Consider the following 8860-nt stretch of genomic DNA (forward strand, 5'->3'; position numbering starts at 1 on the left):
TTTTTAGTTAGTTATTTTCTCTTATTATTTCTTTAAAGATACAAATCTAATCTTTCAAACTCTATCTTTTACTGATGAGAAATCTGCTGTCAGTCTGACAGCTACTCTTTTGTGGTAATATGTTCTTCTCTGGTTGCTTTTGAGACTTTTTCATTATCTCTGGTATTCTGTAGTTTTGCCATCATGTGCCTCTTTTGGTTTGTTTGTTTTCATGCCTGGTCCTTCAAAGTGAGGATTTACAACTGTAAGTGTGGAAAATTCTCATCTATTTTCCCTCAACATTGCCTCCTGCCCTATTTTCTCCTTCAAGGAGTTCCTATTAGAGGAATATGGTATCTTCTCATCATGTCCCCTCTCTTAATTCTCTCATGCATTTTCCATCTCTTGATCCCTCTGAACGTGATTTATTCAAATCTTATTTTTCAGGTAACAAATTCTCTTCTCTATGTCTAATATACTGTTTAATTTGCCTTTTAAGCTTTTTATTTTGGTGATGATATTTTTCATTTCTAAAAGTTTTGTTTGTATTTAAAAAATCTGCCTAGGTTTTCTTAGTCATAGCTTACATATCTTTACTCATTTGTGTGTGTGTGTAGTTTTATGCAATCTTCTTTTTTTTTTAATTTTTATTTATTTATTTGACAGAGAGAGACAGAGAGAGGGGTGGGAGAGGGAGAGGCGGGCTTCCCGCGGAGCAGGGAGCCCGATGTGGGGCTCAATCCCAGGACGCCGGGATCATGACCTGAGCCGAAGGCAGACGCTTAACGACTGAGCCACCCAGGCGCCCCGGTTTTATGCAATCTTCTAACATGTATAGCTTTGTGTAACCGCCACCACGATGAAGATACAGAAGTGCCCCATCCCCGCAAGGCCCAGGCTGCTTTCAGAGCCACACCCACTTCCTTCACTCTCCCACCCTGTTCTTGACCTCTGGCAACCACAAATCTGTTCTCCATTTTTATCTTTTATTATATCAAGCATGTTATATACATTGGATAGTACAGTATGTAACCTTTGAGATGGGCTTGTCTCACTCAGCGTAATCCCCTTGAGATCTATCCAAGTTGTGTTTGTAATTAATAGTTCACTCCTTTTTATTGCTCAGTAGTACTCTATGGTTTGAATATACCACAGTTGTTTAAACTTTCACCAGCTGCAGACATCTGGGTTGTTTCCAGTTTTATGCTAATATGAATAGAAATGTTATGACTATTCATGTACAGGTTTTGTGTGAACATAAGTTTTCATTTCTGGGGGTGCCTGGGTGGCTCAGTCTGTTGGGCGTCTGCCTTCAGCTCAGGTCATGATCCGAGGGTCCTGGGATCGAGTCCTGCATCGGGCTCCTTGCTCAGTGGGGAGCCTGCTTCTCCCTCTCCCTCTCCTGCTTATTCTCTCTCAAATAAATGGATGGAATCTTAAAAAAAAAAAGTTTTAACTTCTCTGGAATAAATGCTCAAGAGTTCAGGTGCTGAGTTATATGATAATTGCATGTTTAGTTTCAGATGAAACAGTCAACTCAACTGTATTCCAGAGTGGCTATGTCCTAGCACTGTATGAATGATCCAGTTTCTCCATATCCTCACCAACATTCTAATAGGAGTGCAGTGATATCTTGTAATGCTTTGCATTTCCCCAGCAGCTAATGATGTCTAGCACTTTTTCATGTGCTTGTCAGTCTGACAAGCTGTCTATCTTCTTGGGTGAAATGTCTGTTCATATCTTTTGCCCATTTTCTAAATGAATTTTTTTTTTTGCTGTTCAGCTTTTGAGAGTTTCTGTATTGTCTAGATACAAGTACTTTGTTGAATATGTGGTTTGCAAATATTTTTCCCGAGTCTGTAACTTACCTTCATCATTTCACAGGGTATATTGGAGGGCAGAAGTTTTAAAGTTTGATGAGGGACAGTTTATCAATTTTTCCTTTTAAGAATCATGTTTTTGGTGTCAACTCCTTTGTCATTTTAACTTAAATATCTAGAATTCTCTTTCTGATTTGCTGTTATGTCTAGTTCGTAGCACACAAATTCTTTCCATTGTATGTGGGAGCTCTACCTCACACTGGTTCACTTCTTCATCTCTTTTGTATATTATGAACTCATTTTGGAAGATAAGAAATATTCTTTTTTTCTCATCGTAGTCCCTTGAACTGTAGGAGTCACTCTGCTTTGATGTTTTATATTTTCTCTTGCCAGGGCTTGAGAAATTTTGTGAGTCCTAGACCAATTAGGGATTTCTATATCTTACGGGCACTAAAAACATGAATCCTTCACCCTCATTTGAATAGTCTAGGGTTTTTATTCCTGCACTGGACATGTAATTGATCTAGTATTGGGCACAGAGCTTCTTTGCAACTTCTCTGGGCCATTGGGATACCTCTTTTCTTAGTTCCCTTGTCATGAATTTAATAGACTTATCTTGGCAAAGTCCTAGTTCCAACACCCTGCCTTTTTCAAGTTGAGGGTCATGTATTTTTCCCTTCATGGATGTCCAATTCCCAGCCTCCAGCCCTATGGAGGCTGGGAATATCAAAGTTATATCAAAGTTCAGTATCCCACTTTGCCGGGTTACTACAGGATAATTGAAATCTAGTGCTCTGATTTTGAATCTACTTTTTGTTCTTGATAAAGAGTTTCCCTTTCTGTTTTTCCTTTCTTCCTTTCTTTCTCTCAGTCTTGACTAATTAAATTTTTTGTATGATTTTATACAGCATTTTAATATATTTGTAGTGAAAGTTGGTCCACAATAGTTTAATATCCCATGCTGTCAGCACCAAAACACTCCACATGAGAATTTTATTTATTTTTTTAAAGATTTTATTTATTCATTTGAGAGAGAGAATGAGATAGAGAGAGCATGAGAGAGGGGAGGGTCAGAGGGAGAAGGAGACTCCCCGCTGAGCAGGGAGCCTGATGCGGGACTCGATCCCAGAACTCCAGGATCATGACCCGAGCTGAAGGCAGTCAGCCAACCAACTGAGCCACCCAGGCGCCCCACATGAGAATTTTAATCTTATAGAAAATTACGTACAATCTGAGAGGTAAAGAATGAAAAATTAAGAATCCAGAGACTACAAGAAAAAGATAAGAGTGATATTAAAATGACAAAAGTTTGGCAGGGAAGCCCCTAAAATTTCTCCACTCACCCAAGTATAGGTTTCTATGCAATGCATCAATTTTTTTCTTCTAAAATCTTCCTGATTGTTTATTTCTCTGATTCCATTCTCTTGAACAGGCACGTTGATATTCCAGGGTATGCTGAACATAAAGAATTCTAGGCCTTGTCCCAAGCTTTGTTTCCTGAATATTCCTCCTCATACCCTCTCCTCCCCAACCTGCACTGTAATTTTAGCTTGTTCTACCTTAGCAACAGGTTTCTGATTACCCAGTCACTTCCTGTGCCTATCACCTGGAAATGTTTTCTAAGCTTATCTCAACAATTTAGTGCTCATTTCACACCCTTAATCCCTAAATTGCTTGGTATTCTTAGTTTCCCAATTCTTCATGCCAAAAAGTTTGGCATAAAGTTGGCCTCATCATGGGTAGAATTCTGATAAGTGGGAAGAAAGGGGGGGGGGTCCCCATGCATGAAGGAATGTAAGAGATTGCCACAGCTAACGTGTAAGCAGAAAGGCCTCATGTTGTAAAGTAAAACCATGGCTTAATGCTCATATTTCATTTTTTCTTCAGGGCCACACACATTTTTACTTCTCCGTTTTGTGTAAGCAATGGTGCTTCTGATTAAAGTCCTCCAAAGGATTTGTATTGCACTTAGAACAAAATTTTAAATTTCTTACAGTGGCTTACAAGGACCAACATGCTTTGGTCCCTGCCTAATCTCCATCTCATCTCTGAGTGTTCCTTTCAATACGTAGATTCAAATCTTCTCTTATTTCTAGACATTTTTTCTTGGATTCTAATTTTAAATATTTCTTCTGTTTTAATGTTTTGTTTTTAGTCTTCAGGGACTCCCTATTATCCGTATGTTGGATCTTCTTTGCATATCTTCTATACTGACCTCTTTGAATCAACCTTAAATAAGTGGATATCACTTCAACTCATACGTATACTGTGTGCCTAGTATGCTAGTGTGTACCTCTGTTAGGGATCCAGAAAACAAAGAATCAAACATGTTGCATTTTTGCTTTTTATGGCCAATAATCTACATATGGAGACAACTCACAGAAAAATAGCTTGATAAGAAGCAAGGGTGTCAATACATGAGTAACTACTAAAACAGGGGTAAAGATATTAGATGATATAGGATGGAATTATGTAGTGACTCACAAAACTAAAAAAGGCTGCTTCTAAAATCTAGGCTTACTAGGCTCCCATGTGGAGATCTTGTCTTTTCCATTTGTTTATCAACGCTTACATTCATCTCTATTTCAACACCGCTGACATTATATTTATTCTTCACATTTTTTCATTCTTGTGCTGCTTTACAAGTTTTTCCCTGGCAGGTATCTGATACTTTTTAATGTGTTCCCTCAGAATTTTGTGCAAACTTTTGTTGTGACATTAACTACTTGGGTTGTTCAGAGCAGGGGCTCTAAAATCTGATAGACCTGGGGTGGGATCTCAACTCCACCACTTACTAGCTTTGTTGACCTCAACCAGGTTACCTAGCCTATAGCTCTATTTTGTTCATGTGTCAAAGGGGGAGAAGAATAAGAATAGATTGTTATAAATATTTTACTTGATAATGCATGTTAAGTGCTTAGTATGGTGTCTGGCATATAGTAAATGTCCACTTATCTTTACAGGCACCTCTCTGTCTCCCCTACTGTACTATGGTCTCATAGTTCAGTTCCTGAAGACAGGAACATAGTCCCAGTAAGTTTGTTGAGTGAATTTGCAGCTCTATATAGTTGTCTTTTTTCTTGACCAAGTTCATATGCCATGTTGGTTCACTATCTAGGAGACTCTTTTATAGAGAATAGATCCCCAAAGAGCCTCTCTTGTGCTCATCTGGTAGGGCATGCTTAGGAGTAATAGTTATTGATACTTGTTCTGCCTACCTATGGTCTAGTAAATGCTATTGATGGATTTCCCCAGATTTCTTGTGTCCATGAATTTTTCTGGCCACTTTCCCTATTGAAGACATGCCTATACTTTTTTGGGGATGGCTAATCATTTTTCTTTTAAATTCACCTTTAAAACCTTATTCCAGAGTACACGGTATGCAGCTGAATTTGTTTTGCAATTAGCAACTCTGAGACATAAACACGCAACTATAGGACACACTCTCCTCTTTCCTATAGTTATGCCAACCCTGCTTTTCCCATGAAGTTTATTAAGAGTTTAAAGGGGGAAAAACAACCTGGCTCTCTTTCCCTTTGACTTACTGCAGTGATTATAATAGTCCCTTTAAAAGTAATGTGTGGATACTTCACATATTTATAGAAATACAGGGATAGTTATGGATACACTGGTTGTATATAAGGATGACAAAGTCTGGAAGAATATATCTCAAAAAGTTAATGGTGGTAACCACTGGGTGGTGATATTATCAGTGTTTATTTTTTCTTTATACTTTTCAACATAAGTCTTTGTTGGGTTGGTTTCCTTTCTGCTCTCACTTTAGCTGTGATAATTTTCTCAGAGACTGCTAATTGTCTTCAAAGTCCCTTTTCCCATTCTTCTTTGGTAATATAATTTTTAGCTGAGGACAGGCATGCCCAGAATAAACCCTACATTTTACAGCCTCTCTTGAAACTAGGTTTGAGCCATGTGTCTACCTTCTGGTTGATGGGATGTCATTAGAAATGTCGTGTGCAATTGGGGGAAAGGATCCTTGAATGGAAGATGTATTTTTTCCCCTTTCTTTCTCCTTCTTACTGACTAAGAAGCAGCTATAAGGGCTAGAAGTTGAGCAGTCCTTTTGGATTATGAAGACAAAGGTCACACTCTTGGGATAGCAAACTGGAAAGCTAGAAGAAGCCAGCATCCATGACAACTTTGTGGACCTTGCCATGGCGGTTGTAGGCCTCTCCTCTCTGGATATTTTATGTGAGAGCAACATGGATATTTAAGCCAATATTAATTTCACTTTCATGGTAGAGCCAAATCAGATCTCAACTGACATGGAATTAGTGTATCATTCCTGTTATGCTTTGCATGAAAAGTGAAGAATTTATATTATATGCTCTTCCCTGGACACACATGATGTAACCTCTGTAGGTGAACTGCTAAGCTTTGATTCTTATGCTGTTATAAGATCATTCAGTCACGTAAAGCTCTAGTTCAATGGCCATGTCAGCACCCATTTCCCAGGAGACACATATGAGTGTTTGTGGCAGAACCCATTTGTAATAGCAAAAACTTAGAAACCACTGATGGACATGGTGAAATAAATTGTGGTACATTCCTGCTGTTGAATATTATATGACAGCAAAAAAGAATGAACTATAATCATAACATTATTAATAAATCTTAGGAACATAATGTTGAGCCAAAAGGATAAGTCCCGGAAGACAACATGTAAATTCAAAAGCAAATGAAGCTTGCATAAAGTTTAGGCCCAAACATATGTGTAATAAAATGTGTAGAAAAGCAAGGGTATGACAGAAGCAAAATTTAAGAGAGTGGTTACTACTGAGGGGACAGTTGGGGGATGGGATAGAAGAGAAAGGCGTAAGTTAATGTAAGTCATGGGGGCCTTTTAGCTCTTGGGTTGAAAGGTGGGTCTGGGAGGTTTAGTATATTATTATAATACATAGAGTATCAATCAATTAAGTGAGGCTTATGAAAGGACCAAAGAACTAATCATAGTCCTTGATTCATGGCACACTATTAACATGAATCAGTATTATGATTAATCCAGTTGTGTGCTTCTGAAGTTCATAAAGCAATCGTAGTACTTACGAAGCTGCCTATTAGCCAGGCCTGGTTTTATTTCTATAAACCAGGCAATAAGCATGGATGCATTTCTATTTGTGTACCCAACTGTTTCCCTATCCAGGTTTTTAAAAATAAACTTTTAATTTTAGAATAGTTTTAGGTTAAAAAAAAAGTTGCAAAAATGGCACAGAGTTGCTGCAACCCCCCTCCCCAACAACCAACCCTGTTTCCCCTACTGTTAACATTTTACATTACTATAGTACATTTGTCCCAATTATTGAGCTGGTGATGGTACATCATTATTGACCCTAACCAGATTGTAAGCTTCCTGAGAGCAGGGCTTGGGCATCTCAGCATTCCCTAGCATCATGCCTCTATTTGGCTCCGCGTGTGTGGAGCTGATGAGGAAATTAAACTCACTAAATGACTAAATTGTCTGCAAGAATAAGCTCCATATTTCATGATCATTTATCACTTGCTTTAAGCAGCTAAAGCTGCTTTGAGATAGAACCCTGAGCTAAGTTGGGTTTAATGTTCTTAAAAGTCATTGTTTTCTGAATTATTTACTAGTGTTCTCATTAGAATGAGCGCAGGGAGCCGAGTGCTGAAGTGGGTATTTTTTTTTCTTCCCTCGGTTTCTTTTCTAAATCAGGTCACAGAAAATGGATGCTATTTCTTTAAATAATATAACCAAGCTGATCCCTGGATTACAATTAGGTTACGTAACTTGCTTATGAGCTGCTTTTCATTAAGACTTGCAGTGGGCAATGGGGCTTTACATTTCAGAGCAAAGCTGGGAGAACAATCCTGCTAAAAGCCCGAACACATGCGGTGTCAGAGGCAGGAACTGTAATAACATCGGCACGGGAATGAGTTCAATGTAGGCGGCTTCTTTTCTCTTTAAATCCTTAAAACATCGTTTGTCCTACCAAACTCCCTGGTTCCAAAGACATCTAAAATATATGAGCTGAGGGCCCTCAAGGGGTGGCGGGCGGTGGGGGGGAGATCTCTGTGCTGGTCCCCAGGAGGCTGAGCAATGGGGAGTCCTCGAGGGAGGACATTATCAAGTTTCTGCAGAACTGTGGCTCAGTTTCATTTCTTGCAGAACACAAATTACTAGGAAACATTTAAAAAATGTGGCCAAGGGAGGTAACAGAAATCCTATTATCCGCCTATAATTCTATCTTTGCAAATCGGCATTGCAAAGGTACAGGAAGTTAAAGAGGAAAGTGTCAGGAAACAAGAAGCTTGATGTCAAAGGAGGCAAGTCAGAGATGCTGGATGGAGGTTCGTCAAAATGCACAAACATCTGTTCTTAGAAGTGGAGAGAAAGCCAACTTTCCCCAAAAGGAAGTTGTTCATTGCTGTTATGCAGGGTATTCACTCTCAGATGAGACCATTTTTAATATAATATAAAAACCACCTCACAGAAGATGATACATCTGGAAACTGAAGGTTTACAAGTCAGAGTGCAGCAAAGCACTCTTGACAATAAGTGAGCAGGGAAAAGCTTCTGCTGGAGGGTGAACCAGAACAGACTCCTGGAAAGAAAAGACAGTGTAACACCCAAATTCTACCAAATGCAGAATTCTTTTTTTGAAATGGAGTCACTGCATAGTGATTAAAATAGCAATCAGGAACAATTAAATGAACTTGGAGCCCTTTATGTACTTGAAGAAACACCTGCCATTTACTATCTGAGAATAGCCAAAGGGTAATTGTTTAAGCAGTTAAGCAGTTAAAGCTTGCTTCTTTTGATAAATGTGATCTCTTACAAATTCCCAAAGTCAGGACGGGTATTTTATGATACAGCGCTATAGAATAATGAATACAGAGAAGTTTATTTCTTTCAACTTATACTTTAAAAAGTTATGGTTAACTTTCAACTAACATTTAATATTTATAGGTAAGTTTTATACATTTTTAAACTTTAAGATAAACTTTTAACTCTCAATAATATTACCAATGTGGTTGTAAACTGCATGCTTGAATGCAAAGCAGTTAATTCATTCTAATGGTAT

The sequence above is a fragment of the Zalophus californianus genome, chromosome 8, assembly GCF_009762305.2.
Source record: "Zalophus californianus isolate mZalCal1 chromosome 8, mZalCal1.pri.v2, whole genome shotgun sequence".
Classification (NCBI taxonomy): Eukaryota; Metazoa; Chordata; class Mammalia; order Carnivora; family Otariidae; genus Zalophus; species Zalophus californianus.